Genomic DNA, 23,692 nt, shown 5'->3' with positions numbered 1-23,692 from the left:
CAATTTATGGACGAGTTGAGTACACGTGGATTGTTCTTACGACCGAATGAACGTACACAGATGAAGCTGAGAACGCTGCCTCTGTACAGTATATTAGAAAACCATTTTTGTAACGCTCTACCGAGAATGCGATACTGAAATCGCATGGAAGTTTTAGGGAGAGAAAGTGCGCTGACCTTCTGGACGGATTTTTAGAACGTGAGGTTATGTGAGGTGTGATTTTTAAACTTAAGAATTAGTGAATTTAATTTGTGGAATTGGAAGTTGGGAAGTTTTGAGATTTGAAGATTTGGAAATTTAAAAATTTGGGAGTGGTGAAAATTTGGGTGGGGATGTTTTAAAAGTTGGAAGTGTTGGAGATGGAAATTTAGAGTGTTGGAAATTTGGGGGAGATTAATAATTTGCAGAGTTGGAAATTTGAGAGTGTAAAAATTTGCAGAGTTGGAAATTTAAGAGTGTAAACTTGGAGATTGAAGTTTTGGAAGGGTGAATACTTGAAGGTTGAAATTTGGAAAATTTTGTTCGAAATGACTTCGAACCCAAAAATTGAGTCATACAAGCAACGAATTCGTTGTACGTGTAGAAAGCTCGGGTCCAAGAATTGTTGACAAAGAATTTCTCGGAAAGTTTCCTAGGCCGGAGAATACGGAGAGCAGTCACGCAGATACGAAAGAAGAGGCGAGGATCTCGAGAAATCCGCATCGCGAGGTGTTAGCGGTTGAATAATGTAACGGGCATCGGGCTGAATGATTTAAAAGTAAAAGTCCTGAGCGACGTCACCCAAGCAAGGGTAGAGACGATGCTACGGGGTGCGAGAAACGAAAAGTTTTATGTTATTCCATGCTGGGGGATAGACCCTCTGGAGGGGTGCGAGTAAGAGATTAACATGGAAAGTTTCAGGGTTGTTGAAGTTTGCATCGGCTACCAGAAGGGAGAGGGCAAATGAGCTGGCTTCATTCTTTCGCCTGAATGGAAATGGAAAAACCTTCTGTCTTTCGATTCAAAATAACGTACCGAGAACTTTTCTGTTCAAAAATTTTCAGTTTATCCATATAGAATGAGTATTTTAATATATTTGTCGTCGTTCATTACTTCATCGTTTACTTGGTTGTCATTTGTTGACTTCATCATTTTTTATCTTGCAATCAGTAACAGAAGTAAATAACTTTGTCGTTATTCATTTACTTCATCATCAACAAAATGGGTAACTTCATTATACATTTACCTCATCAGTGAACTTCATTATTCGCTTACCCTATTAGAATGAGGCATGTGACAAGCCTAATGGTAATTTTAGATAATGGTGATGTTACTAATAGTAAGGTAACATGACAAAAAACTTCATTCTTATAAATTTACCTCACCATGAGTGAGGTAAATCACCTTCCAAAAAAAGAGATAGCATGAACGATTTACGTAAGACAGAATATAGTTCGTTGACACGACATCGATAACGAAGTATTCGCGTCGGAGAAATTACCCCTTTATCCCGTCTGGCTGTCATTTCTGGGTCAGCACGGTGTATTGCATTTTCCTGTTGGACATTAATAACCCATAAATAGTGGTCGTATGCGCACGGGGACCCCCTTAGCAGGACCATCGAGGCTAACTTCGGTGTCGTTCACGCGCACACGTGCACGTGTTACACGAAGAATTCATTTCACCGGCTTGCCACGGGATAAGGAATGGGGTCCCGACCTGCCCGACCGTTTCACGCCTAACACGGTACAAGTCAGATACCACGTTGTAATAATAAACATCGCAATTGCCATGCATTGCTTTCGCGGTAGTCACGAGACCACTCCCAAAGTCGTTTGTCGGTATCAAGCGTGTTCCGTGTATCGCTCATCGATCCTCCTCGACACTGCTTCTGAGGGACGGACAGGGTGTGAAATTAAACGCGAGACAACTCATTTCATTCTTATGACACGGTATTATTTACTGCCCTGATTTTTATATTTTTAAAAGCATTTCATGGATGATATTGACAGGCTTCTATTTTTGACATTTTTGTTTGTGGAAGGCATGTACGTACAAATTGATATGTAGTTTATTTTGATGGTATGTTTAATTACATTTGTCTTAAGTAAAGCTGTCGGAGATATCACACTGGTCAATTAAAGAAACATGAATAAGGTTGTGGGTTGATCAATATTAATAATTTTTTGAAGCTTTGTATCAACTCCATACTTCGTCACTTTCAACATATCGACCTTCTACTAAGAACCTTATCCAGGTCAACCAATAAGACATGCATCTAGAATGTATTAACCGGCTTTATAGGAAATTGTATTTATTATTTGACTGTTTTGTGAAGCAAAATTTTGCTTATACCTACTGTAGCAATTAAAGAGAAATTCAAATAATCGTGTCATTATATGTTATCTATAAATCATTGACATGCCTATATGTATGTATATTTTATATATTTAATATACAATAAACCCCATATAATTGCATTTTATTTTTGTAAATTTAACTGAATTAGAGAAGGTAGGGTAAGGTTTAAGGATTGAAGCTTTATGCGATAATTAAGTGGAATTCCTTGGCGACGAATGAGTAGAAGATAGAGACGTAAGAAAATACAGGTAGTATTACTAAACGCGCAATCAAAAGTTTGACACCGGTAATTTCTTAAAATAACGTGAGAATCAATCTTCCAAATAACAAATCGTGCATAGCAACAATTTATCTTGAGCAGCAACGAAGTTGCAAATTGAAATGCCACCGGAGACCGATTGTATTCAAAAACACAGTGATATCTACCAACATTAATCAGACGCGAGTTTCGCGTCGTTCTCTCCAATCCACTTCCACTATTTCTTTCCATGCTTAATTTACGACGCAATGAAACACTATCTTACGCGTCGTTCCGCTGTATTTTACTGTACACACCGGGAATGCTTCTACCGGGATTCTCCAAATATTTTATTTCCCTCTAAATATCTCCGCAAACGTCACGATTACAATTTTTTTATTCGTTAAAAATTTTTAGGCATCTGAAAAATCCACGGACGTTTACACTGTGTTAACAATTATTATTACCGTGTAAAGATTGTGGAGGTATTTTATTAGTCGTTAGATTATTTCCCGTTAGTTTACTACGCGATAGATTAAGTCACATGTTAAAATATTACGAGTTAGATTACTGTCACTACACTCTAAGTTATCACGTGTTATATTATTAACCGTTAGATTACCATGCACTAGATTATTAGGCGTTAGATTACTGAACGTTGAATTACTATATACTAGATTACTGCGCGCTCGATTATTGCGCGCTCGATTGCTGCGCGTTAGATTACTGCGCGCTCGATATTACTACGCACGGAATTACTATGCGTTAAATTACTACGCGTTAAAATATTGCACGTTAGAAATTACAATGCATTGGATCATCATGTGTTGAATTGCAACGTGTTAGATAACTGCATTTTAGAAATTACTACTCATGAAATTACTGCAGATTAGATTACTACCCGTTATATTGTTAGGCATTAGATCACCACACGTTAGGTCACTACGCGTAGGTAGGTCACGCATTGTATCTCATGTATGTCATCAGTGATAGTGATTATAAATCTAATTTAATTAGATAACGTGTGTCAAACCCACGTTAGATTACTACCCATATTGTTATGCGTTAGATCACCACCAATTACGTTTGATCGTCAAGCATGAAATCTAGAGTTGATTAAAGCACACACTACACATTAAATTGCCACTCGTTGTATTGCATCCGTTATATCCTAACTTTTCCTATTCCTTTCGAACCGCACGTCATTCAGCAATTTCGCAACTGCAGATAATCAAAGGAACTCTCTCATGCTCCTTTCCCCATAGATGATTCTATCTCGTCGACACGTCGATAATCTACCTCAGACGATCAAACACATACGATCTCGTTAAGCCCAGTGCGATAGTTGAAATGGGTTAACGATCACTAAATAGAGAATTGTGTCACGAGCGTTGAAACGATGGCTCGACGGATAACGCGATACACTCGCGATTTCTGCCGGCGGATCACGGACCGGTGACAAACGCGTTTCACCTAACTCTTGGATTTTTATCGCAACGTGTCGTTAAGGGTTTCAATTAGACGTCGATCGATGGAATTCGTTCATGTGTCATTCTGTGCGGAGGAACATTTTTATTAACGTGGCCAGTCATGCGTACGATGCTGCGGGGCATATTCGATCGAAACGAGTTAAACATTCGACGTATGTTCTGTATCGAAGCAAAGGGCGTATGAAATTTTGCTTTATAGTGATCCGTGACGTGTATGAATTTTATTAATCTTCCGTTATAATGGGAATATTATGGAAATAATTATGCAGTGTCGTTTCTTTTTCGTTTTATCGCAGCTCCGTTTACGTTTCGCGGTAATGTGCGTATGAAACATATCATTAAATTGTTAGGTATACAACTACACTTCTGCAATCCAAATTATATATAGGTATGATAATATACCGTTATTAAACACAGTTCATTTAATTAATACAACCAAATTATAAGTTATTGTATGAAATTTACTTATCCAAGCAGTTATCTTACGTTATAAAAATATAATTCGCTTCCCGGCAAATGACACATTTACCAGGAAAGCAACCATGAGCTGAATTTCATTCGGTCACGGATTTTTCAAATATTCGATGATATAACAAAATCCGATGCAGCACAGGTCTAAACGAATTTCGCTTAGAATTTTGATTTACCCCCGTAAGAAACGAACGCGAAGAAAGAAAAATGGAATGCGATTCCTTTGTGCTCAGCCCGGAATAAAGAATCGAATGGTGGCGCAACCGAAAAGACGTGCAATTTCCGCGGCAACCCGGTAATTTCTTCCGTAATTTCTCCGCGAGTTGAATCTTCTCTTCCGTGAGGAAGCATCGTATCCCTCGATCGCGGAGAAACATAATTTTTGCCGGATGCAGCGAAACGATACGGAGAACGAACTCGGTGTCGTAATCGTGTTTTCGCGTGTTACCTAACGGATACACCTTTTCAAGAGTAAAACGTTCGATTCGAACGATGCGATGATAGCGAGGGCGTCTGTGGAACGCACGCTTTCCCCCGTGAAATCTCAAACTCGCGGCCATTCGCGGAGGGCTTTAAGCATCGTTATCGCCAACCCACGAATTATTCATTGTCACGTTAGACAATAGAGATTACTTTATCTACGACGATGCGAGGACTAGCGTCACGTACTTTCTCGTTGTAGAAGACACGTTCCATCGAGGCGGTACTCCGCCAATTGTAATTTATACCCTGATGTAGTTGCCTAATACGTAGGCTATTTCCAGACTTGTGAACCGGCCTTTAAGGCGACCGTCTTCAGGAAGTATCAACTATGACGAATCGGGCCTGAAGAGCTCACCATAAAGGTATCGAAACCGTGTTCATTCGCCTGAAGCTATCAAACATCCTTCGATGTACAGTTTATATTATACAGTTTATTCGTACACTGATATATTGCAATTTAAGTAAGTTTTATAAAGCAATAATTTTTCTCATGAAAACATGTTTGTCACACACTATGTACAGATTAACAGTACTTAATCTTTCAATTTCATTTTTTAATCTGTTAGTACATCATTATCCTTAAGAGCCCTCGAATGTTCCTCTCGTTTGCTTTTCCTATAAATAATCAATTTAAGTGAATTTACTATAATCACCGTCTTACATTAAATATACCTTACACGCACGAATCATAAATGTATAAACTCATTCTAACAATAAAAGATGTATATTAGAAATTTCACCTACGTCGATCTCCGTTATAGTCTTTAAAAAGAGTAACAACATCTGCTCGGTATTGTACACGTCCCCGATTTCTGCACGATTTCAAGATTCCATTACTCACGGTACAGAGCCTACACTTTTATCCTTGCACAATATTGCAGATAACCATCTCCGCTCGTAGCCGTCGGATGACGAGTCGTATGCGAACAAGTTCGAGCGTAAATCACGGCCATAAATGCCCAGGTATCGGTAAGCCAATGTCCCAGGAAGCAACATTAAACGCGACATGGAGACAGCGGTGATTGGAAAATTCTTGGCGAAGAATTCGCAACGACGCGGCGTCTCCTTTGGAAAAGAGGGACCCATAAAATCCGGCGGAAAAACGGTCGTCAAAGCTGTAATAGGAAAAATCGTCGACTTTCACGCGGAGACATACGTACTATACATAGATCGTATGCGTTTTCCCAGACACTCCTTGTTCACTTAGCCAAGATCTGATAGCGGCTAACTACAATCGAAGTTTTCTCTCCGATCGCCGCTATTATTTACAATATAACGTGTAGGCGAACGTGCACGCGCGCGAGCGAGTTGCATGCCGGCTGTCGATGTATGCCGAACAGATTAAACGGATATACAGCTAAGACACGGAATATGGCCGAACCATAGACCGTGCTGCCTCACGGGGTCAGGATTACGACACATTGGATCAACCGCATGCCTTTTGAGCTCTGCAAGGTTCATTCATCTTGCTCGCCGGGTACTGCCTCTCCAATCTACGGCCGATTATGTATTACATTAATATCTAAGTCAGGCTACCTTACTGGGGACCAATGCTAAATACGTAACCTCTTAATACCTCTGATATCCTCTTCTGACTAGTTCGAGACTAATTTTCTAAATGCAAGTTGTTTTACAATTTATTTAATCATTTTACTTAACCTATAATTTTGTGGGCACCGTCATTTACATCTACCGGATTATTGCTTCATTAAGACTACTAGAGGAAGGTGAAGTGTTAGGCATATTTCAACTTCATCCTTGATTATACAAATTATTAGAATTGAGTCCAAAAACCAATTGCAATAAAAATACGAGTCAGGTTTATCATTCTCGAAGTAGGTCATAGGTTAACAAATCATGAAAATTGCAACTCAAACAGAAAAATAAATTTTGTTCTAACTTGTATAGTCCCAAAGAAGCAATTAGTAAAAATATTACTACTCTCCATAAGAGTATATAATAAATTGTCTTTAATTGCTCTAATTAGTATTTATACCCGACACGTATATTGCCAAAGAAAAAAACGGCTAAAATTAAATCTGCGAAGCGAACCAGTAAATTGAGAAATGAAATTAAGAAAATCAATTTGCGGTAACCTTAATAATTCACGAATATTTCATTAACACGGTTATTTCTCGGTCCAGGTTGATCGAAAGAAAATGGACGATTCTCATAAAATAGATTCGATCTTTGTGTGCCGCAGCAAGAGGAGCCAGCCCTCTCTCGATCATACCATTGAATTACGATCCACCATATATAAATTACAATAAGAAGCCGGTTACGGCGGCAACGGCAAGTGCAACGCCTTATAAACCAGAGGCCGATGCAACGAGGACCGAGGTGTGCGCAGCCAGGTCGAAGACAATCGGAATCGGCTCGTATCGAGGGCTTATCTACTTAATCTGGCTGCGATACAGCACGCCTATAAATACCGCGATTCGTAGCCGCGGGTCGTACGCGTCGCATTCATCTCGCGATCGGTTACGAGTGGCTCGTGTACGCACGCCTACGCCGAAAATCGTTATTCATCGCGGTAATTGCCCTCGCGAACTGGCGATATAAGCAGGTTTCGCTGACGAGGCGAGAATTCAGGGAGCCTCGTTATCGATCGTCGACGACCTTCTCGATCTCGATCCGTCGATTTGTAACCGAGGAGAGAATCGATTTCATCGTGTGACGTTCACGCTCGACCCTTCTCGACATCGATGGAAAATTGCAGCATTAATCCTGCTTCTGCGTGTCTTATTGCTCGAAGAGGAGACAAATACGTTCGAGGTCCCGAGCTGAACCGCAAAACCGATTCGTGGCGTTCGTACCACGGAAAGATTGGATAATTGAGCAGCGATGAAACGGCCGGCTTAGACGGAAAATAATAACCGTTTCTACTTTGTAGCCCATTAGGTCTCGTTAACGACCGCCTGTCAAACGGATAATTATTTATACTGGCCCAGGAAAAGAATCGTGTTTGTTAGCCGGTGACCACGCCGTGAGTTACAGACACGCTGATATTCGCGCTGCCCCCTCTCGTATCGCCGTTTTACTACACCGTTGATATTTATGTGTATCGCGCCATGCATCATATCGCTTCGGTCCCGTATTGTATTTATGGCGGACGCACGAAAAATGGCACAATTAACAGTTCCAGAATGGGGCGCGCAGCTGCTACAAAAACTAACCCCCCGGTCGAAATTCATTTTCCGATATCCTGATTAACGTCCACGATAATTCCATCGATATCTTCCATGGACGAATTAAAAGCCATTCGGGGAGGAATCGTATCTTCCTTGTCGACGCACGATAGATGTTGCAGTTAAAATTCATCATACCGTCCAATCATTTTAACATCTTTTATACTTTAATTGTCTTGATTACATTAGGACAATATACCATAATCATACTAAGATTGTCCCCCTTCTTCTACAAATTCCAAATAAACTCTACAGTAAAATAATTGTTCGATTTCGTTCAGCATGTCTCCTCAGAAAATTCGAAGAATACAATTATACTAAATTGCCAGTAATATTAAATTCATGTTACATCAAGTAATGTCTCCAATTTCTCCAAACCAATGTGAAAGTATTTGGTCATTTTTATATTCTTGCAAATCGTAAGTTATCAGCAGAGCCTTCATCGTTAAACGATTTCGTAAATCGAAAAACCCACCCAGTAGCTAAGATACGGAATTCGAGTATTTCGCAAAACAGCATTGAGCCAACACAGACAATGAAGTAACCGGAGCTAATATCAAATATAAAAGGGCACGTACAGTATGTACCGTATTAAGAAACCGAGTCCACTTCGTAAACGGCATTGTACGACAAAATACGTATCGTGAAACACAAGGAGGTGTATGTATTTATGACTGTGCCATGGCGGCGTATGGAGTGACACGCGTTAACAATCCCACTGACGATTTGCAGCATGTAGTCTACCCACGCTGTCTACGGGGCCACATGGAATTGAAATCTATTGTCGCGCCACACGTAGCCGTTCGCTTTGGAGAACTTCCCTTTGAATCGAATCCGGTTCGCTACCGTGCTGTCAGCTAGGTAAAAATTCTAACGAACGTCGCACGGAAACGACACGGGTACAACAAAACCCGCTGTATATTTAAACAAAGAGTTTCTTTAAAAAGTCTCCGAGCTAAGAGACAGACGGGGAGAAAAATCGAGCTCCTTTATTAAATTTTTCCTATTCAAATGAAATATTTTAAATGCAAATCTACGTGATCGTTGATAAGGCAACGAAGATTCTTCGATACAACTGAAGGAGGCATCGTTGAAATGTTAACGTTTCGAGGCTGATCCGCGTTTTGCATGCAAATCAAAACGGAATAATAACAGAGACATGCTTCAAATATCATGAAACTGATCGCGTACTGGAAAATGACTTCCAAAGTTATGTTTTATACATTTTGTGGTGAAAATATCGTTCACGTACGTAAATTAATGTTATTCATCCACAACTACGTTATTGAATTCTGTAACGCTGTGATCATGACTAAAATATATTTATAACATATGTAGCATTAATATTTGCAACAATAATAAAATACTGAATTTCAATCGATTTTATTTTGCTTCCAATTTTATTTTCGAGTTAAATCAAAGTCCTTCCCGGTTTAACACTTCATCGAATTCGACGGCTTCCGTAAAGAAACAGTTAAATACTCAAGACTCGCTTCTCTGAAAGTCGACCAACGTTACGACGCCGTTACATCATGTACGAACGTTTCTTCGCCAAAGTGACCAGCATGTTACGTGTAAAACTCGTGGTAACACCCACGTTCGCCTTCAAACGCTTCATTTCGCTTCGCGAACGACCTTTAAACGCTCGCTTCCCTCCTCGTTTCGTTGCTTGTCAAAGAACGCGAATCGATTCTGTCGACATTTTTACATTCGCGTCGTATTTATTTTATGTTTATACAATTCACAAAGCTGCGAGTATTTTTTAAAATACTTCTTCGAAATCACATGTATAAATTCTACAAGTTTGCTAGAATTTACATAACCTCATTTTAGAGCTTGACGATAATCGATCTTGCTGTTACGTAGATTGTTAAATTAACTCGCTACAAGTTTTAACCGTTATTGTCATCTATGTGTGTTTTACTAAGTTGCAAAGCATTTTTTAATTTTAGGAAATTGTTATATTTATATAAACGAAAAATTAATGATTCCAATAAAGAGTAGATGTACTTCAAAGAATAGAATGTTTGGAGTATCATGAATAATGAAACATCAATAATAAAACATCATCAAGAATAAAAGATTAAATTTGATTATTGCAGAAAAGTTAAGTAGGAGACCCACACGTGAAGCATGCATTCGAGAGTAGGTTAATTATCTGGTACGTCAAAAGTAGTTAGGTTCCGACAATAAATCAGCAGATTTTCTGAATTAAGATAGCTAAAGTGCCGGTCGGTTCTCAGCTGATAGCCGCAAAGTGGTAGCGGCTGAACGGCGTCGATCAGATAGCGGTACCCCGGATCGATTTTGCCATGGTTGTTTAACAAAAGTACAAGGTACCGCGAGGAATGGTGATTTATGGTAATTCCCGTGATTGTAGAAAATAAGGGAACAGAGAGACGGACCGTGTCAGCGATGAACGGAATCGAGATGCAGAAACGGTCGAGTGAAAAAGACCGGCGAGAGAGAAGGGAGAGAAGAAACGAAAGAAAGGAAAAATACGAGACGCGATTGGCATTCGGTACCACAGCACCCACTTGGTTCGTGTAACAGGTATACCAAAGGTACTAACGTAATTACTATGTACGTACAGACTGGTCCCGTGTATTCGCCCTCGTATAGAAACTACGCTCGCCATGGCTAATCCAATTAAATAGCCAATCAGATGGTCGATACGGCGCGGTTAATTAACGGCACATTCTTATGCATGTACCTGGCAATCTCGTTAGGTCATATACGTACATACGAGTAGCCGATCTACTACTTATCATTATACTAGGTGTCCAACAGTGCTTGCTGTGGATTTACTATGTGATGTTTCGAATTTCGTAATGTATATAATAGTCACACATATGTACATACCTTGGATCTCCTTCAGTGATGTAACCTGCAACAAAATAAGTCGGTGGTTAGAATTAATCTGATTGTAAGATGGTCAATTATAAATAGTATAGCAAACTCACAAATTATTACAATATTTTTATGTTATTATATTTTATTGTGTAAGTGCAGTAAAAGCACATATGTCACTGCACATAACATGTATCTCGCACATAACCGCATCATAACATAACATAACCTTATATTAACGTGAACCTAAAGTAATATAAAGTGTCCAGCACCAAAGTACGCTATAATCAGTACTAAAAATAAGTAAATGAAATGACAAATAAAATGTTATTCAAGTAATCGAACAACAGCGAACAGCATGCATGGAACGCATACGGTGCGTCAATCTTGAAAGCGTTAAGGATCGTTCGACGAAAACGCATGGTGGCATAAGATCCGTTTTCAGAGTAAACTCATAAATATGCAGTTTGTTATTCCGTGGCTAGCGTGGCTCGCATTTTTCCTGCCCTCCACCTTTTCTTCGACACGGTACACGAGAGGCGATTGAAAATTCATACGACTCGAATCTTCAGAGACCCCTGTTTATCTTAAACGGATATATCGAAGTCGACACAGTTTGATGCATTGCATAACGTTAGTTCATAGCCGTATATTAATATTTTATCACATGTATCTTCCAAAATAAATCTTCGGATAAAACTTGTTAATATGCAATTTTGCTCATTTTTTCATACTTGTCAGATAATTTAACGAATTACACAAAATAATTGATGAGACGATTATAACGAAGGGTCTCATCAAAAATTCATGCAGCCATTTTAACCTCTTCGAACTGTACCATGAATAATATTTTATAATACCTCAAAAACTCCGACATTTCGTGACAAGCTACTACTGAAAAAATATACGGAGCTGGTAAATTAACAATTGCTGGTAGATTAAAAATTGCATAAAGATTAATCAAGATTGATTTTCGCAAGGGTGGTCTAAAAGGAGCTTTCTACTGTAAATAAATTAGTAGCGGAGCATCGATAGGAGGCACGTGAACCGGCGGTGAAATCGCGAGGCAGAGATCGGACAGGGCCAAATCGCTAAAGATCGACGCGCGATGGTACAGTCGGCTCGAACTAATTATCCGTCCATAAATGGAATAGAAACGTTAGCGAGCGCGTACTCGGTCGCAAGCTTGCTAGATCTAGCGGTTTAGCGCGAGCGTTAAATGAGGACGAGACCGCTTTGCCTCGGCACAAAGTTCATGTGAAAGGGGAACCAATGAGCATGAAACATGCGGAATATACACGCGTCCACAGAATTCAGTTCGTGTATATTGGATAAAAGACACAAACACACACAGATCATGCAAACGCTTGGAGACTTAAGGAGAACTGAAAACGCTCTTTGTACGATGATCCGCAAATCTAATGGGCATCTAGGCAAGATTTATCAGATTGCTGCTCACCGTTAATCTAACCGCCGGATTGATACGTGAAATTTTCCACCGGCTTAAGTTGTCTCTGTAGTACCATTGAAGTTGTCCGTAAATTGTTTCGCGAACAGTCTGGGAACTATGAACTCGCATACGTATTGATTTACGTTCTCGCGTGGATTCAACAAGCGGTCTTGTTACAGACTTCTATATTATTTATGAAGTTCTGTTGGCTGGCTGTGTGTCACGAAACGTCACGATTCCGATGGCGTTAAGATATAAGTAAAAGAACGGAATGTCTTCTTTCGAGCATCGCCTGTTACCGTCGGTTTTGTACTGTCAGTGAGTCTGGTACTCTCAAGACAGATGCGGCAACCGTACAGGACTCTCGTTAACTCTTAAATCTTCCTTGTAGAAAATTGACATTTTTAATTTCCACGTTCGATGATGTTTAAACTCTTAGAACACTTGTACACGAGTACACGCGTTTTTTCCATTTTACGAGGTAGTCAAAGTGTTAAATTGGGCTACGCTCGTTCTCTTTGGCACGATCGGTCAGAGAGTCTAGGAAATCGCACGTTAATTTCCCTTTTTTTCCCCCTCGTGTTCCCTTCTTTCTTCGTTTTTTCTCTGGTATCTCCCGCTATCCGTTCGCCACAGGGGAAATTGGTTTTTTCCATTGCGCGGCGACGAGCTGGCACGAAAACACACGGAATACAGGCAACCAAGTCGGCGATGCCTTTTTTCCAAACAGCAAAACCTCGATTATACTCGAGGGGAGTGCAAGTGCACCGTTTAATCGCGAAAGAAGCGCAATTTGTCGATCCTCCCATTAAATTGTTTCGGCTTTTCGCTGAATCGTTTCCACGTTGCCCTGCGACTTTCTAACTTCTACGTATCGCTACGGTTCTCTACGAATTATCCGATTCAATTCCATTTTTGCCGGCTAACACCGATTCCACCGTCCTCGTTACTTTGATATTTAATTTTTTATTTCAGCCTCGCGAATTTGGGACGCAAGGAAATTTGTAGGACAGTTGGAAATTTAGGGATTAAGAATGTGGAAATTTGGGGGTTAGACTGTTAGAAATTTAGGGACTAGGTAATGTTAAAATTTGGGGGTTGATCAGATAAAAATATAGGAATTAAGAATGTGGAAATTTTAGGGTTGGAGAGTTAGAAATTTAGAGACTTGGAAATGTGCAAATTTGAGGGTTGATCAGATAGAAATACAGGGGTTAAGAGTGTGGAAATTTGGAGGTTGGACTATTAGAAATTTAGGAACTTGGCAATGTGCAAATTTGGGATTGTTCAGTTGAGAATTTAGGGAGAATTAAATGGGAGTAATTAGGAAATTTGAGGAAGTTTAGGGGTTTGGAAATGTGGAGAAGTTGAGGGTTCTGACACATAAGAGTTTCGAGGTTTCAAACTTGATTAAATGTGAGAAATTTCGGAAAATATCAATTACAAGATTTGAATAATTAAAAATTTTAAATTTGAATTCATCGAAATTAATTTTAGAATTTTTAAGTGTCAGAACTTAAATTCAGAATTGATCTGAAGCTTCAAAGATTTTACAAGTCACTGTAAAAATATTAAAATCCAGAAACTTGGGTGCATTGATAAAATTGGAGAATTGTAGAACTGAATATGTGGAGAAAATCTTGTGAAGGTAGGTCTTCAATATCGAAGAAGCTGCACGCGCAGCAGCGTTCCATATTTATGAACAGAAGGGATCAGTAGAAGCGAAAGGATTCTCGGTGTCCATCACGCTCACTGAATGGCGCGTGAAATTCGTACGAGACTGTTTGGCTAATGGACAGATAAAGGGTCTCGTTGACAATCTTTGGCATTTTCAATCCTTTAATGCACGTCATAAGATACTGATAAGGCTTCCCGAAAGAGGGGGAGAGGATCCTCGAGCATCAGGCTACGTCCTTCTCGGGATCCTTTCACGCTCTCGTTTTGCATGTATGGTCCCCCACACGCTCGTCAGTCTCTACATATACGAGTTTGCGCTATTCCCTTCGAGCAATCTCCGACGGTACTACCAGGGCTGGACAATAACTTAGATAAGGGTCCAAAGGTTCGCTTTAATACCGTGATTTTTCAAAGTGGCCGCATGAGAAAGCTCGGTTCGACTCGCGGCGACCGGAGCGTCTGAAACACGTTCGGAATCGGTGTCTCCCATTTCTGAACATCGCGATACCTTTCACTGAAACGGCGTACTCCATAGCGCGTTCTTGGAAATGATCTTACAGTCCTTGGATGCTCGATTTACTAATTTATTCGATCACCGTGCATTCTGCCGGATAACGACCGGGTCAATCATTCGACTAATCGTTGATAACTTCTATTTAGCTCGGTTCTTGCGTTTGGAGTCCTGAATATACTCGAAAACGAGGTGAGTGGCTCTTAACAAAACGATATGTAGCACCGAAAACATTTGGGACATAGAAGATAACTAAAGTGCACGACGCGTTTATGTTGCAAATTTTCTCAGAATTCTTTCAAATTGGTCGGAGAATGTAATTAGTTAATCAACGTTCGAGGTATCTCGACTTCTACCCCAAACGCGATACGCTTATTGCGGAGAAGTGGTCACGACAGATTTTCCTTGTCAAAGGACAAAAAAGGACAAAATTGAAGAAGTCGAAGACATCGGTAAGAGGGAGATCCAAAGGGAAGAAGAAGGAAGGAGAGAAGAGGTCAGCAACGGGAGAGGTAGTAGGGAGAACTCTGGTTCTGGAGAGGGTTTCAGTATGGGCATGCACGATGCACGTAGCGAGATAACTGGTTTCGCGGAGCCTGCTATCATGGCACTCTAATTACCAGCCATTACACCCGGCGAACCCCTCTGAATTGTTGCGTTCTCTACCTACACTCGTACTAACCACTCGACCACCGAGACCGGTGTGCCCTGACCGCAGCTTTAAATGCAGAATTAATATACCGGCCGGCACTCATTTTGTGCCGACGTTGTTGCACGTGGTTTTCTTTTACCCCTACTCTTACTCATCTGTCGCCGTTCTTTCGCCGTATATCTTCCCTTCTTCGTTACGCTATTTCCTTCTATTCGTTCGTCTTGCGTTTATGATGTACATTTCATTGATTATGACACTTGCTAATTCACTCATCACACTCGTTCAACACCTTGCACTATTTTCAAGAGCTAGCTTTCGAGTTCATTTATAATTTTTATGGTCAATGATTGCAGATTATCGAATTGAACATTTCGACTTTCTTCTACCGTTTTAATATTGTAGCTATTAGTTCTGACTGATCTGACGATAAATCGTAGTGCAAGGTGTTAAGTGTCATACACCTAATGGAACTCATTCATTTAAACCATGTATCTGTTTACAATTTCAATCATAATTTCAATCATTTTTATAAGCTACTGAGTCTTTAAGTTTCTAGTCTTAGGGACCTAGAAATTATTCCCTATATCTCGTACTCTTCAAGACATCCTCTGTACAGTTCGTTCGGAAGGTCCGCAACATCAGGTACTTAAACGACAATCCAAAACTAATAGGACATAAACTTTGCATACGTAGTTGCATATCTAACTTAGAAATTGTTCGTTCTGTCTCGTTTTACTCTTCAAAAGATGCTGCCCTGATACCGACTGTCCATCCAGAAGGTTAGACTCCTGACAGCAACTAATGAGACCTAAACTTTGCGCACATACTTGTCCATCAAACTTCAAAACTGTCCATTCTGTCTCGTTATATTCTTCATTAAGAAATACTGTCCTATAACAACTGTCCAGAAGGTCGGCGACGTACGGTATCTTTAACAACCTGTGTCATACGTAACGAATTATATGAATTCTAAAAATTTTACATAAGTTGTAAAAAGACTTACATATCCGATGCAGGCAAAAGTAGCTATATTACTTAGGGTTGCGTGCTGTACGTACAGGGAAGGCGCGAGGAGGGTTTCTTTTTATTCATGAAAAAACCGGCAGGAGGGGACTCGTGAAAGATAATACAGACACTTCCTAGAGCAATTTCATTTTCGGTACATCCTCGCCGCAGGACAGCCCGGGCTTTAATCGGTTTTCGTCCTCGCGAAGAAAACCGGGCTCCGGAATAAAAAAGAGCCTCTTTTCTTCCCCGAACCCGAACAGTTCAACCCCTCTTTCTCGCCTCCCTTTTTCTTCGCCCTCGGTGTACTTACTGCGGATGCAGCACTTTTAACGGCGAGCCATTTCGTCAGGAGAAGAAAACGGGACGCGCGAACAATCGAAGGAAAGTTGAGACGTACATTTGTGCCCGGCCGCTGACCATAAAGGCGTCCATTCACCGTAAGGATATTACGCGAGAACGGGCCCGAACGATTCTCGTCCATTTTGTCGCTCGTACGGCCACTTTTTCATCGGACAAGGAATATATTTGCCGGACGAGCAATCCCTCTTTCCCGCAGCTTTTTACACCGTTCGATCGGCTTCCTGAGAACTATCGAGCTTTTTATCGAGCCTCCGTAAGAGTTCTGGTAAACGTTTTCCTTTACCTGTTACAAGTGACGCCGATCAGATTTGAGACGAAGAATATCTTTTTACGTCGATTATATATGAAATTGGATATCAACTATTTCATCAAATTTGTCATTTCAGCGTTCAGGGTGAATTAATTTTATATTTCTATGGCCGGAAATTTCAGAGTTGGGGCAATTAGAACTTTGGGAGAAGGATGGAAGAAGGACCTTTACAAATTTTTAAATTTAGAATTTGAGAATTTGGGGAACTGCAAAGGTAGAAATTAAAAAATTTAGGGTTTGGGAATTTAGAAATTGGGAGACGAGAAGTAGATCGAGACATTGCACACTACTTGCCCGTGAGGGTACAATTGCCCATCTCACTCGTAGAGCATCGACCGGTTAAAGGATCCAGACAAGCTAATTTATCGAAAGAATGTAGCGTTGGCGAGGGGTGATACGTGGGCAGCGGTTATCAGGGCGAGCCAAGCCGACCGACTCTAAATGATCTCTCGTATCGTGATTTACCGAGACCCCCTGGGATCGTGACCGTTTTAGGGCTTCGTCAAGTGACATCTTCAATGTTGAAATGCGGTTTCGCGGCCACTGAGTCTTACTCGACATTTATCCGCGTGAACCAATTCACAAACTTTCAATCAATACCTTAAAGAAATGTCTTATTCGAAAAAATGCAATTAGTGGTAACTTCATTTCCTTCAGTATGACTAGTTTAGTCAATGTTCGATGGATTTGTTTGGAGCTATTTTTGATGTTCAAAGAAAAATAAGATAATACAGACAAGAAAATGAACAATTAAGAAATCCTGCTATGTTATTTATTCACGAGATAAAACTTTCTTATAAAAATTACAAATGACTGCAATAATACATCTACACCTTTCGAATCTTTTAAAAATTTAATTCAAAGAAAAATACATCTTTCATTTCTCCATTCACAAGATGTCTCCTCGATCATCGTATATTAAATCCCGTGGAAAATGAATTAAGATGTAACAAACGTTAGTACGGCTATTTAACGAGCCAAGAGGAGGCCACATCGAGTAAGAAAGGAAAACCGTCGACAGAGAAGGATATTAAAGAGGAGGCTACCGTGTTTGTGCGCTCGCGAGACCCTCGACAGTTTCACTTTCCATCTCGCGTAATCTCTTTGTGCGAGCACGCCTAAAGTTCAACAAGTCGGAACGCAGCAAAGTCGTTACCGCTAATTTTTCCAGCATCCCCGGTGCAATCTGTGCTCCCTCATCCCACGCCGTGCACCTAGACGGGAAATATAATTGCGAACTACGGTAATGACACGCGTGTCGGCGCCGCTAATGACATTTTCCAACGGGGTACATGTTTCGTTCGAAACACCGTGAATCGAGTAAATTGTGACCGAAGTTCAACCGGTAATGGCCGATAAAGAATAACGAAGATGGCGGCTGATGTTGCGAAACGCGTTACTCGAGATAAACATCAAGGAATAACCTAAGCACTGCTTTGGGGCTTAACTGCCTCTGAATCCTCATGAAACCGAGGCTCCCACGATTCCTTTCGTTCTAAATTGTTCCTTTACGAGAAACAAGTGGCACGATGGCTAATGGTGGAATCTGGGGACATCGATGAAACGTCTTCGCTGTGAAGACGGGAAATTAACTCATTATTAGAAGAGACTTGAGGCTTTCTTTATTAGATTTTGTTATTTCTTTGGATCTTGCTATTGATACATTTACTTCCATAGGTTTCTTAAGGATATTTCGGTGCATTGAGAAAGATATTATTGTAGGTTATGTTAGCCTACAATAATAACATAACCTACAATAATAATTCTTAAGTACGTTGAAGAGGAATCGGATTAATTGAAGAATTTGAGGAATATAAGGATTTTAGGGATTGGACAATTTGAGAATGTTGAAATTTATCTGTTTGAGGATTTAAAAATCCAATGTTGAAGAATCAAGAATTAAATTCTCGAATTTAATTAACCGAATCTGTCTGTAATATTGGAATTAATTTGATGGATGAAAATATGAAATGGAAAGTAAGTAAGAAATATGGCGATAAATGTGAAAGTTAATCAAGAGGCGTCTGATGATAAATAATTCGTTAATATCGAAGACCATCCGGTTCGTTTCTCGTCGTTTCGTTAAAGATTCAATCGACGCTTCAGAAACGACAGTCGGTCGCAGTTTGCCGGATAGGATTTCAACGGTGCTCCTTGATGCGCAATGGAAAAATAATTTATGCTTTTCGTTATCGGGCGAAGCAATCGCACGAATACGAGCGTAGTACGTTAAATAGAAACGGGAGGAAGACGGAATGAACGGGAGATAGAAAAGAGGAGGCTGAAAAATAAAGAGAAATAAAATGGGGAAAAAGTGGAAAGTGCTCAGCCTTTACTCATTAGTCTTTGTACCTCTGGCAAAGAATAACAAGTTCGAGTTAACCAGGCGTTTCTAAAGTCTTACGCAAATGAAGGAAAGAAATGAAAAAGGGAACGGGACAGCATCTAGAAATGGAAAGTACAACGCGACGGAGTACAGCTTAATCAGTCCCGTGCCCGTTCAACGTTCTCTTATTTCGTCTTTGCACCGGAATACGGGATGAGATTTATAAAAAGGGAACTCCCGGGCGTTCCCACCAACGGGACCTCGCTCCCGGAACACTCCCTCGAAACAACGAAAATAACAGATGTAATCGAACGTAATAATCCGGCGATCGACGTCGATTAAGTTCTCTCGGAGTTCCTCGGAAAAAAAGGAACATGCTCACCGACAGCTTGTACCTACACGATCGTGTTCTTTCCGAGTACTTTTTCTGGAACGAACGACGAATTCCCGGAACGAAAGTTGCGTGGAATGTAAATCGTCGAATTTCATTTCTACGACGATACCAGTCGGTGAAATAAAGAGGGTCGGGACGAATTAAAAGAAAGGAATAAGAGAAAAGGAGGTGGAAATATCTGGTAAAAGGACGCTTTGGATATCAGGAGACGCATAGAGTGGCAGAGTGCAGCCGAATCTCGGATTCCTGGAAGGGACGGCATGTAAATGGAATTAAAGCTTTTTTTAAATATCGCATGGGGCTCCCTCGCGACGTCCTCACTTGTAATTAGCATTATTATCTCGGGGCAACTGTCTGCGAAACAGACCGTCCCGGCCGAGAGCAAGCGCTGCGTGACTGGCACCACAGCCGGTGGGAATTGAAAAAGAAGCAACCTTAATCGCACGTTCACCGGCTTCGAGAGACGTCTCAAACTCTCTCGTACAGGTATTTGCTAATTATAAACGACGGAACTGACTGTCCTACGTTTCTATACTTCCCTCTTTTGTTCTACTCGCGAATGCGCTTTAGCTATGTCCGTCGCTTCGAGAATTCGCCCATAGGCTCTCTGACACTTTCGCTTTTAAAATAATGTCCCTCCTAACGTATACTTTGTAAACGCTATTATATTTCACATCTATACATTTCTAATTTTCCTCCCTTGACAGTTTTCTCATCTTCTATAATTTCTACAGCATTCCTGTATTAGACAATTTTGTTCCATTTTTTAAATATTATATCGCACATGATCGCTTTATAAACTTTGTCTATTATTCAGAATTTTAAATTAGACAATATGTAGTTGTTTATAGAATTTTATAATACATAATGCAGTTTACAATTTAAAATAATACGCAATGCATTTTACAATTTAAAATAATACATAATACAATTTTGTAATAAATAATACATTCATTACGATTCGTAATTAGTAGGTCATTATAATTTGCGTTTGTAGAATAATCTGTTCTTAAGTTTCCTAAAACGATATGCAATTAGAGATCCTTTCAAAAAATTTTAAGCTGATGAAATCTCTAAAGAGGTGGAAACGCTGCTATATGGATATTCCGCCGCATCTCATAATAATAAAAGCCTCGTTGTTAAAATAAGCTTCTCCTCAAGTATATTATGTGCTTATAAATGCTTCAGCAACAAAAGGGTCTTCGTTTATTGCACTGGAGCATTATGGCTACTACTGAATTCCGAACAGTTTAAACCCCTCACGACTTCCCATTTCAATGAATCTTTTTGAAATAATATTAATGAAAGCGAAAGAAAATAAGAACAATTATTACCAAAAAATATGGGGCAATAAATGACACACTTCGAAATTTGGTATTATTTTTTTTGGTATATGTGTACATTGTAATGGGGACATATATGTAAGTATATGTGTGTATAATATAGGATACAAAGGTAAAAAGTAATTGATGAGACAATTTTTTTAGACAGTTTATATTATTATATTATTATTAGCAATTAATAATAATAGTTTATATTATTATTAGCAAACTTTCATGTGACATACTGATCTAATGTTTTATAAAAATAATATAATCTTTTATAAAAATTTTATAACCTAACCTAACCTATCCCAACCTTTCATATCATCGAATTGCATCTGACTTGGTGTTTCTAAATTCAACATTTCATCTCTGACCATCTAATAATTCTATAACAGTTCTGAAAAAATTAATAAACTATAAAAATCATGTCTTATATGTACCAACCTACTAATAAAATAAATTGTACAAGCAATCTCCAAATTTTATAAAAAAATAATTCTACAAATCCAAAAAAAATTAATGACTCAAATCACAATAAGCACACTTATTTCAAAATGCATGTACCACGTTTCGTCAAATAAATATGGCTGAGTGTTAAGGAGGGATTATTCGCTTGTTCGACAAGAAATGAAAAGAACCACGATAACAAAAAAAAAATGGCACCGAAACAGCGGACCAAAACTCGGACGGCAACACGAGTTTCTCGCTTGTTCTAAAACGCGCGAAGCGAAATTAGACATGAGGCAATGTCGGACAAGCTGTATTCAACCATTTCAATCCGCCTCCCGCGGGAAATTTCTTCATTTCAGAAAACAAAACATACCGCAACGGTGCCTCGTTAATGTAACGAAACAGCGTCGCCGGAAACGGCGCGCTAAAAATTGCTCTCACAAACGTTTACGGTCAGACACCGCCTACTTGTGCTACTATTCAAAAAAATACAAAAAAGGACTTAATTCGTATATTCTGTAGTTTATACAATTTTCATGAATTTATTTATTCGTTCAGAAAAATATACGTCACCGTTATACATCAGCTTTTAACTCTTACATTTTTAATTCTGCTTTTGGGCTCACGTTCAAAAACTAATATTTCAATGTAATTTTCAAGAATTTATTAATTAAAAAAAAATAGAGATTACTAGTCATTGTGATCATACATCAACTTTTAGCTGCTTCTTAATGTTTTTTTGCATCCATGTTCGCGAAATAATATTTAAAGTAATTTTGAAGAATTTATTTATAAACCTAAGGAAACTTGAACATATATACTTTATTTAATCACACATCAACTTTCAGTTATTATTTTAATTTTGTTTCTGAATCCACAATTTTATACAAGTTTCTGAGTCCACAATTTTATACAACCTTGAATATTTATTAAATTGAAGAAAAAATAATATACGATAATGCGACAATTTTTGCCTATTACATTTTTAATGCCACATTGGAGTGGGCGTTCGGAAAGTGACGTTCCTTTCATATTTCGCTGCATGTTACCATGATTATCGTCGACAGCACGAGGTAAAAATGGTCGGCAGAATTTCGCGAATAATATTAATTGCATTACCAGCCGGGAATTCACATCTGTCAACGGCGTTTTCATAGGTTTCCAAACGATCGGCCAGCGTTGTTTTTGTATCGTCGCAGCCGATCCGATTGGAAAACGACACGAGTGTCAATTTGACGCTCTCGCATGCGTATTCTATAAAGTTTGCAGAGGCTGACAGTCGCTTTAACGGCACCAACAATGGAAACGTTAATTTACAACTCGCCCGCGTTCACGATGACCACGGAAAATCGTTCTGGTTGATGGCTTGCGAAATAGCCTCGAGACCGTATCGCGTTAACCGGCATGTGCACTATTTTCGCAGTAGAGGAACGATTTCATGTTCGTATTGCTTCAAATTTTTGAATATGACTCGAACCTCTATCTTTACAAATGTTCATATATACATACATGTATAATCAAATTCTACATTCCCAAATTCCAAATTTTCCAAATTCCAAATGTCCCAAATCCCAAATCTCCCAAATTCCAAATGTTCCAAGTTCCAAATTCCCCAAATTTCAAATGTTCCAAATTCCAAATTCCCCACAACCCAGATCTTCCAAATCCCAAATCTCCCAAATCCCAAATCTCCCAAATCCCAAATCTCCCAAATCCCAAATCTCCCAAATCCCAAATCTCCCAAATCCCAAATCTCCCAAATCCCAAATCTCCCAAATCCCAAATCTCCCAAATCCCAAATCTCCCAAATCCCAAATCTCCCAAATCCCAAATCTCCCAAATCCCAAATCTCCCAAATCCCAAATCCCAAATCCCAAATCTCCCAAATCTCCCAAATCCCAAATTCTCCACATACCCACATAACTCAAATTCCGCCAAAAACCCCAAACTCCACATAAGATCGCTTAATTAAATTTCGAAACGAACCTCATCCAAAGCACAAAAAATAGCCAATCACGTAACGGTACGTCTAAATATTTGCGAAACTTTCACGAATGTCTATAATCAAGTCTGTTCTAAACGCTGGAACACGTCGGCGAAGCATGTGGCGAACTTTTCCCGGAAGAGCTCGATCATCCGTAATCACCGATGCAAATCTCACACCTTGGA

General features: G+C 39.6%; 1 protein-coding gene across 2 annotated transcripts in view; it reads right to left on the bottom strand.

Annotated features, from left to right (window-relative positions):
• Positions 1–23,692, bottom strand: part of LOC100878040 (latrophilin Cirl) — an 820,007-nt gene that overhangs the window by 731,285 nt on the left and 65,030 nt on the right. For both annotated transcript variants that reach the window (XM_076535691.1, XM_076535692.1), the window contains exon 2: positions 11,073–11,097. The gene's annotated coding sequence lies outside the window, so the exon portion shown is untranslated. The remainder of the gene's footprint in view (positions 1–11,072; positions 11,098–23,692) is intronic.

This window comes from Megachile rotundata, chromosome 9 (assembly GCF_050947335.1).
Source record: "Megachile rotundata isolate GNS110a chromosome 9, iyMegRotu1, whole genome shotgun sequence".
Taxonomy (NCBI): Eukaryota; Metazoa; Arthropoda; class Insecta; order Hymenoptera; family Megachilidae; genus Megachile; species Megachile rotundata.
The sequence above is the reverse complement of the archived record's forward strand: the minus strand, read 5'-3'. Positions and strand labels throughout refer to the sequence as shown.